Source organism: Dendropsophus ebraccatus, chromosome 13 (genome assembly GCF_027789765.1).
Source record: "Dendropsophus ebraccatus isolate aDenEbr1 chromosome 13, aDenEbr1.pat, whole genome shotgun sequence".
NCBI classification, from domain to species: domain Eukaryota; kingdom Metazoa; phylum Chordata; class Amphibia; order Anura; family Hylidae; genus Dendropsophus; species Dendropsophus ebraccatus.
Genome location: NC_091466.1, coordinates 81,928,201 through 81,936,321, shown reverse-complemented (window position 1 = coordinate 81,936,321; position 8,121 = coordinate 81,928,201). Strand labels below are relative to the sequence as shown.

Here is an 8,121-nt window from a genome sequence, read left to right as displayed (position 1 = left end):
TAGATATAATTAAAAAACCATCCTTTACCTGGGTTTTTGGCTTCTCTCCATAGAGAGAGGTCAACATATAAATTTAACCTTAACATTTGGCGCCCTTGGCAGGGACTCAGCCGCTTGCAAACTAGAACGCAGACTGACGGGATGTGGTGATTTATCCGTCATCGGACGCGCAGATATAACTGGCCAGGTAAGAAAGACTTTTCCTTTCTTACGTACTATCTGTGCCTCAGGGGAACGGATCTAATGAGATTCCCGTCACCTGTGTTCTCTATATGTTTGTAAAGCTGAGTCTATTTGTTAGACAAAGAACTCTGTAACCCAGGATAGGACAAGGTTAAAGTGCTGCATTGCCATCGCAAACTGTGGTGTGATTGAGATAAGCTGTTGCTGTATTTATGCTGAATTAAGGAAAGGGATTGCCGAACTTATTCACTTCTGCGTCCTTACGGGGAGGCTGTGATTAATGCTTAACCCTTGTAATACAGCATGGCATCGAGAACAGCTGCGAGGTCACAGACAGCAGGCACATAACTTTTGGAGTGAACGGGTTCCTGATAAGTGATATCTGTCTCGAGCAGCGGGAACAATACTTGTATTGATCCCATTATTTGTGCTTGTACTGTGGTAGAGAGCAGGTCAGAAGATCTGTGATTTACCCCCTTGCCCCCTAGGAGGAATTAGCAACGAGGGACAGTAGGTTGCTGTAGTGCGTCGCCATAGTGTGTCACTGTGACGGCTGGGCCTATAGCAAGGTTGCTGTAGTGCGTCGCCATAGTGTGTCACTGTGACGGCTGGGCCTATAGCGGCTGTGCTTGTTAAAACCTAAGGTTTAGGTTTCGTTCCCCAATACGCTACCTAGGGATTAGCTGAGCAAGGATGAGACAGTTATTCTCTAAAAAAAGGGATCCCCAGTCTCCACAAGAAGTTTATGTGAAGCTGATGTGAAGCTAAGGAAGATAGCGATGGGCATGAGAAGATGCAGTGCAAGATCTAGAACAGATCTTTAGGAGGTTTGATATGAAGGCAGATACATGCCTTAGCCCCACCAACCTCTGGCTCTCTGACCAACACTTGGGAAACCCCTTACACTCCTGTGCACACTTATTTTTGCCTTGTCGGTAGGTAACCAGACCTACATGTAACATGCAGGGCAAATGGGTCCTTGGAATTTCCAGGAATCTTAGGGGTTAATCGAAGTACTATCCCTAAGGGGGAATCAAGGATTAGAGTTCTAAGAGGGGAGGGTGTGGAGTAGATAGATGAGAGCCAGAGGGTCAGACAGAAGGAAAACATTTAGGATAATGGGTGGGAAGCACAGGTCCAGCTGGGTGGACATGTCATGTGCCGGTGACCAACAATATCTAGATAAGACAGAATATTGTAGTGTGTGTGGCCGACCCAAGCCACATCATTATGTTACACCATTGTACCCAGTTTATATCTGTATACAAACCCCAGATCCTGCGAAAAGCCAACCTACGTCCAATGGTGGCGTATAGACCCTCTGTTCTGCAGGAATCTTCCCCTTGGTTGGCTGTTGAAGTAGTTACTTTGATTTAAAGTGCCCCTTACCTGATAGTAAGACCAATGCCTTTGTGGAGGTGGGCAGCCTAACCTCAAATAGTGTACAGTGCCATGTAAGTGTCTAAGTACAAAGCCACGTACTCAGACAAGGAGAACAGTCCAGCTCATTGCTAGATACAATACTGAGAGAGCTGAAGAGGTTAATTAATGCTGCGTAGTGAAGCAGCATACAAAGTTTTTTTTGTGTGTTATTTGTTATGTTTTGTACAAGGCCATCAACCAGCTCTGAGGGCTGCAGATCACATGCAAGCAGCATTAGAAAAAAAAAAAAGAATCAGAGCTGTTGTGTAATGTAATGTACGCTCCTACATTATACTGTATTTCAGCCAGTCTTACTAAGCTGGTGTTCCCCTTTAGAAGTATGTTACGTGTTACAAAATGTTGATCATTTTCTGTTGTCCCGACCGTGGAACATTTGCTTATTTAGCTACGCCACTTTTCTGTAATCAGCCCTCAAAGATGGCGACTGAAAGCCAACCACTCCCCATATCATCCACGTCTGTCTTATAATTGTGACGTCTCAAAACCATGCCCTAAGCCAACACCCCTATATCCGGTTATCTAGTCCGGAGGCCATTTTAACTCCTGGCATTTCTGTCCTCCGCCCATACTGCTTAGTGTCACTGAGGGGGCGGGCACAGGACTCTCCGATAGAGTCTAACAACTGTTTTGCACATTTATTAATGAATATTATTACCTGATGGTGAAGAAAGTTAGACAAAGGTTTGTTGGAGGGAAAAGCAATGAGACTGTTTGAAGGAGCTGGGTCTAGTAGACCTGTTAGTGTATAAGATTGTTATACGGAAGTGTCAGGAGGAGTCAGAGAGAAAAAGTACGTTTTATTAGGAATGTCAAGAGAAAAGTGATAATTGGTAAAGATCAAACGCAGAATTTTGTGCACTTATTAAGAACCCAATGGTATAAGGAGCCTGTAGTAACTTATTACTGTAACTTACACATTTATTTAAAAAGTATATATATGTATCCCAATATATATTGTAAGCAGATTTTCTTTAAGTGTGTGTCCCCAACGTATGATATTTCAAAGAAGAAGTAGTTTACTACAGTAAAATATATATATTTCTATGTAACTTTATTTAACAAGTGTTTATATATATATATGTGTACATATGTGTACACATCTATCCTAATAAGTTCTACGCAAATTGTTTTTTTTTTCCTACTAAGTTATAAGTATGTGTGCCACTGTCCAAGGTTACAGTCTGGTGCATAAGAGCACAGCGCTGATATCTTCTGTAACTTCAAGGATGTTAGAAAAAAAAAAAAAAAAAAAAACTGCTCACTGCTCAAGGTTAGAAGTGAGGTACAGAGCGTTCTGTTTACTGATAAGAGCAGCGTATTGAAGGAATATTCATTTCAGCGGATTCATTTAATTTTTTTAATGTTTTTATTTTTAGGGTTAACAGTTTTGTGATGATTATAGCAAACTTAGCTCATGAATATATATGTACTTTTATCCCTAGTAAAAACCAAACCCATGTCCATGGCTCCAGTCTGCACTCCTTATGCCCCCCCAATATATATATATTTTGTGTTAAGTGCATTGAATCCAGCATCTCTGTTGCCTCTTGATGTAGATTCAAATGGGGGAGGGGATGGAGGTGAATGGAAATGGAGTAGCCAATTTTGCCATTTTGATGGAGTAGCCAATTTTGATGTTTTAAATTTTTTTTTAAACACCGTACAAATTTTTTATTTTTGAATAAGGATGTTTTTATTACTTATTGTGTTTGATATTTTAAATTGTGAAAGATGAAAATGTAATTGAAAGCCCAAATATTAATGAAAGTTTAAAAGTTTTCATTGTAGATTATCCCAGACTTTTCAAAGATGGATGACACAAGACGCAAGGATATATGGTGACCGCCATGCAGAGTGATGTTCCACTGCAGAAACCGCTCCTGCCATAAGCTGGAGGTGAGGACAATCACTGAGACATGTAGGATGGTTGAAGGTAACTGTGCAGATGTCTATATGAAGCCCACTATTATGGGTTAATTGGCAAATTAGAGATTTGTTTGGTCCCTGGGCTTACCAAAAACACTTCAAAGAAGCGTTCAAAAAAAAACTGTTCAAAGAAGAAGAAAAGCTGCCATAGAGCGGCTGACGCAACGTTCACACAGACAAACCCTGATGCCAAAAAGGGTGATGGATGATGGATGAAGCTGGTGATGCGGTGGTTTCTGTGCTCTTCCCAAGGTAACAGCGTACAAAGCGTACAAGGGAATGGGGAGATGTTTCCAGTCTCTTCCTGAGGTAACTGTACATAGTGTACAGGTGGAGGGGGAGATGTGGATCTGTTTGTTTTTAAGTCTTTTCCAGAGACAATCAGCAACAAGCTGAGAGACCAGCGGATGGAGAAGAGGTACTGGGTAAAGATGGCAGTCAGACAGTAAGTAACTGTGTTTGCCGCCTGCCTTGTATCCCACTGTAAGTTATCTGACAAAACCAGCAGAAGGAAGCCATGTGTAATGTGGTGTAGTATCCTCACATTGGGCGGCCCAGGGGTCAACAAATATAGCAGAGAGGTTGTGTACGGCTGTATTGTCTACACCTGTCATAACCTACTGTAAGTAACACCGTAAAGTGCCTGTCTGCATAGTCTGTCATCTTCCTGCCTGTTTCAGGGAATGTAAGTGGACGTCATCCACCTGCCACAGGTGGTCCATATAGGTATGTCCTTACAGGGGGCCTATATAGGTATGTCCTTGTCTGTATTGGTGTCTTCTTTACAGGTCAGCCAAAGCTATGGGAGACAACAAAGCCAATGTCTGAGGTGATACTAGTGGCCTTAAAAGAAGCGATATAACTGAGGCCAAGAGTCCAAGTGTCTGTAAAGAGGCCTGTCAGTCAAAAGATGGGTTTAAGGATAAAGGATCCATACCAATGCTACTACTACAAAAAGGATCATATGATATATATTATTCTCATAAAAAGGCTTTGAAACCTTAGGTGATGTATCGTTTACACTTTGCTGTTATTTCTATGGTGGTTATCTTATGTGTAATATATGATGATCTCAGTGAGACAAGAGACAATTCAGTAGGATCCAAATATTATATCGGTAATAAGCGCCCAGTCACTTCATATTATTGGTGTATGTATAATACTATATGATTATGTACAGGAAGAGATGTGACCATGCGACCAGTCATTAGTCCTGTGTGATCTAATCATAAAGACGTTTTCTAGGTACAAAATGAAGTAAAAAGACTAAAAAGAAGTGGAAATTTTGAGAATCCCGTACTGAAGATTGTGAATTCACTAATTGGTTATTATAAGTGAATCTAGTGGTTACATAGTAGGTCACATTGTGGAGATTTTATTGCATTTACCTGTTATGCTGTTTTTGGTTTATGTATCAATCAACTTTTCATTTTGCTTTTGCCATGAGATAAGATTTGCTCACATCAAAACTTTTTATTTTCAGAAACTTTTTAAAGTTAGTTTTTGTGACTTTCCAATACCCACATGATACCAAAGTGGTAGAGTCCTTGTGATAGAGTCACGTCTGTTATATACAGTGAAGAACTTATTGTCTGATCACTCAGTGTCACAGGGAGACGTAGGAGTGACAGGAGACTAGTTAGGTTCGGGACGGAGGATTGTCTTACCTTTAAAGCAGTCCTACGGTAAAGGGACCTAGAGAAGGGGGCTACATCTGTAGTCAAGATTAGGGACAAATCTTAGGGACAGGAGTGATGAGACAATAAGGTTTGGTTATTTTGATAGAAATCCGGAGAGGTATTTGTCATATATATATGATTGTTTGGGTATTGATAATAAGCTTTTATTTGTTTTGTTGTAACTAAGCTGTATATTGATGTATACTATACAGACTCACCCATTGTTTAGTATTATCTTTCGGTTATTGCAGATCTACCTACCTCATCTGCTGTAAGTTTGTTCCGCCATCTATAACTTTCAATAAAACGTATGGTACTATTTTTGTCTATCCTATGGTGATGCCCATAAACTAATGGGAGTCCTTCAGGGTCTCTTCCAAGTGGTCTTATGCATAATACTGATCTGTTTTTCAGTAAAAGTGTTCATGTGTATTTTCTCTCGTATAAAACCTCGACAAACAGGAAGAAGCTTCACCCTCATATAAGAGACTAACGTTACTATGCTTTCTTTCTCTTATCGGTTCTCTTGAATCTGTGCCGCCTGGACATTTCTGGAGGTTGGATGCTGTACTAGTACTTGGAGGATGTTTTCACCTGTGGTCCCTTGATCAACCTGCGGCTGAGGGTGGAGTCCTTAAAACCTCCGGCTACAACCCAACCACCAGTGATGACCCATATCCATGCTTCACGGATGTCAAATGGGGGAATGATAAGGCCAGCGATGCGATTTTACCTACCTGCACCGTACCTGTATGACTACATATATATACGCCTCTTGCTCAGAAGCTCCAGCATATTAGAGAGTCCCTGATAGGGTTAATTTATAGTTGGACCATTTCTTACCTTGGAAAACTTCTGATATGGACACTAGAAAGAATGTTTTGTCTCAAGAACTATTTCCCTCAGAGACATGTTTATCAGCGTCCAAGGCCGTTCTCAGAGGAAAGTTGCCTGTCTGTTACAGTGGGAATAATGTGAAAGTATCATTGCAGAGAATGTATTGTTCTAACCTTTTTGAATAATAATAATGAATACTAATATAGATGCCATTGCGCATGACTGAATATCTAAATCACTAGCACCGCCTCATCTATGCCTTATTAGCATTTGTTACCACCCTATATTTTATCTGTCTATAAAATGTGATTACCATAATAAAACTTGGGCCATTTTCTCCAGGCTTATAATCATGATACATTGTCTTATCTGTGTCCATGACGTATAAGTAACGAGCTGGTAATACTGCAGGATTCCAACTCTAGATATAATTAAAAAACCATCCTTTACCTGGGTTTTTGGCTTCTCTCCATAGAGAGAGGTCAACATATAAATTTAACCTTAACAACACACACACACACCTCGGGTCACCTATAGGATGATATATATATATATACACACACACACCTCGGGTCACCTATAGGATGATTATATATATATATATATACACACACACACCTCGGGTCACCTATAGGATGAGATATATATATACACACACACACACACACACACACACACACACACACACACCTCGGGTCACCTATAGGATGATATATATATATACACACACACACACACACACACACACCTCAGGTCACCTATAGGATGAGATATATATACACACACACACCTCGGGTCACCTATAGGATGATATATATATATATATATACACACACACACCTCAGGTCACCTATAGGATGATATATATACACACACACACCTCAGGTCACCTATAGGATGATATATATACACACACACACCTCAGGTCACCTATAGGATGATATATATATACACACACCTCAGGTCACCTATAGGATGATATATATACACACACACACACCTCAGGTCACCTATAGGATGATATATATATATACACACACCTCAGGTCACCTATAGGATGATATATATATACACACACCTCAGGTCACCTATAGGATGATATATATATACACACACCTCAGGTCACCTATAGGATGATATATATATACACACACCTCAGGTCACCTATAGGATGATATATATACACACACACACACCTCGGGTCACCTATAGGATGATATATATACACACACACACACCTCGGGTCACCTATAGGATGAGATATATATATATATACACACACACACACACACACCTCGGGTCACCTATAGGATGTCACACCGCACATACATTAGGTGTATAGTCGCATGTAGACGATATTACCGATCCCCACTACACATCACGATACACAGGCCCCGCCCCTCCCGTCCTGTACCGTGCGGCTGCAGACACTCCCGGCCAGGCTCCGCCGCTGCACAGGCCTCACTGCCGATTCTCCGTCACTATGACAACCACTAGGAGACGGCGCCGCGCTGACGTCACCACTTCTGTTCAGCTCGCAGCGCCATGTTGACGTTTTACTGTCGTTGTTGAGGACCAAGAACGGACGATGTATTCCTCCCCGCCTCTTCCGCTGCTCCGCCTCACGGTACAGGTAGTGAGTGCTCCTCCCCTAAATATCCCCTACTGTGTGATAGTGTGTGCCACACTCAACATGGCCGCCTCTTCCCGCCATTTCTTGGCAGGTCACGTGATCTGCAGCTGTTCAGGTAATGAAGCTGACATGTCACCTTAGAGGTAAGGATGGAGCTGCCATGGCGCCTGCAGGTGATGGATCATAGCGGATGTAAAGATACCCCAACCTTGTGCTGCTGTAGCAGTGTGTTCTGAGGTAATGGCGACGGTATGTGTCTGATAGCAGCTTGGCGGCTGTGTCCATTGTGATGGACAGTATGTGATCCGCTAGTGACCACCATTTATGTGGGAAAAGTCTGCGTCCTCTTGTCACCAAAACAGGGGACAATGAACCCAAAGAGGTGACAGGGAGGAGATGGGCGGTTCTGGTGGGCAGACT

General features: G+C 41.8%; 1 protein-coding gene across 1 annotated transcript in view; it reads right to left on the bottom strand.

Annotated features, from left to right (window-relative positions):
• CIPC (CLOCK interacting pacemaker) overlaps positions 1-7,700 on the bottom strand; it is a 35,234-nt gene extending 27,534 nt beyond the window's left edge. The window contains exon 1 of the mRNA XM_069950483.1: positions 7,483-7,700. The gene's annotated coding sequence lies outside the window, so the exon portion shown is untranslated. The remainder of the gene's footprint in view (positions 1-7,482) is intronic.
• Positions 7,701-8,121: the final 421 nt, after the last annotated feature.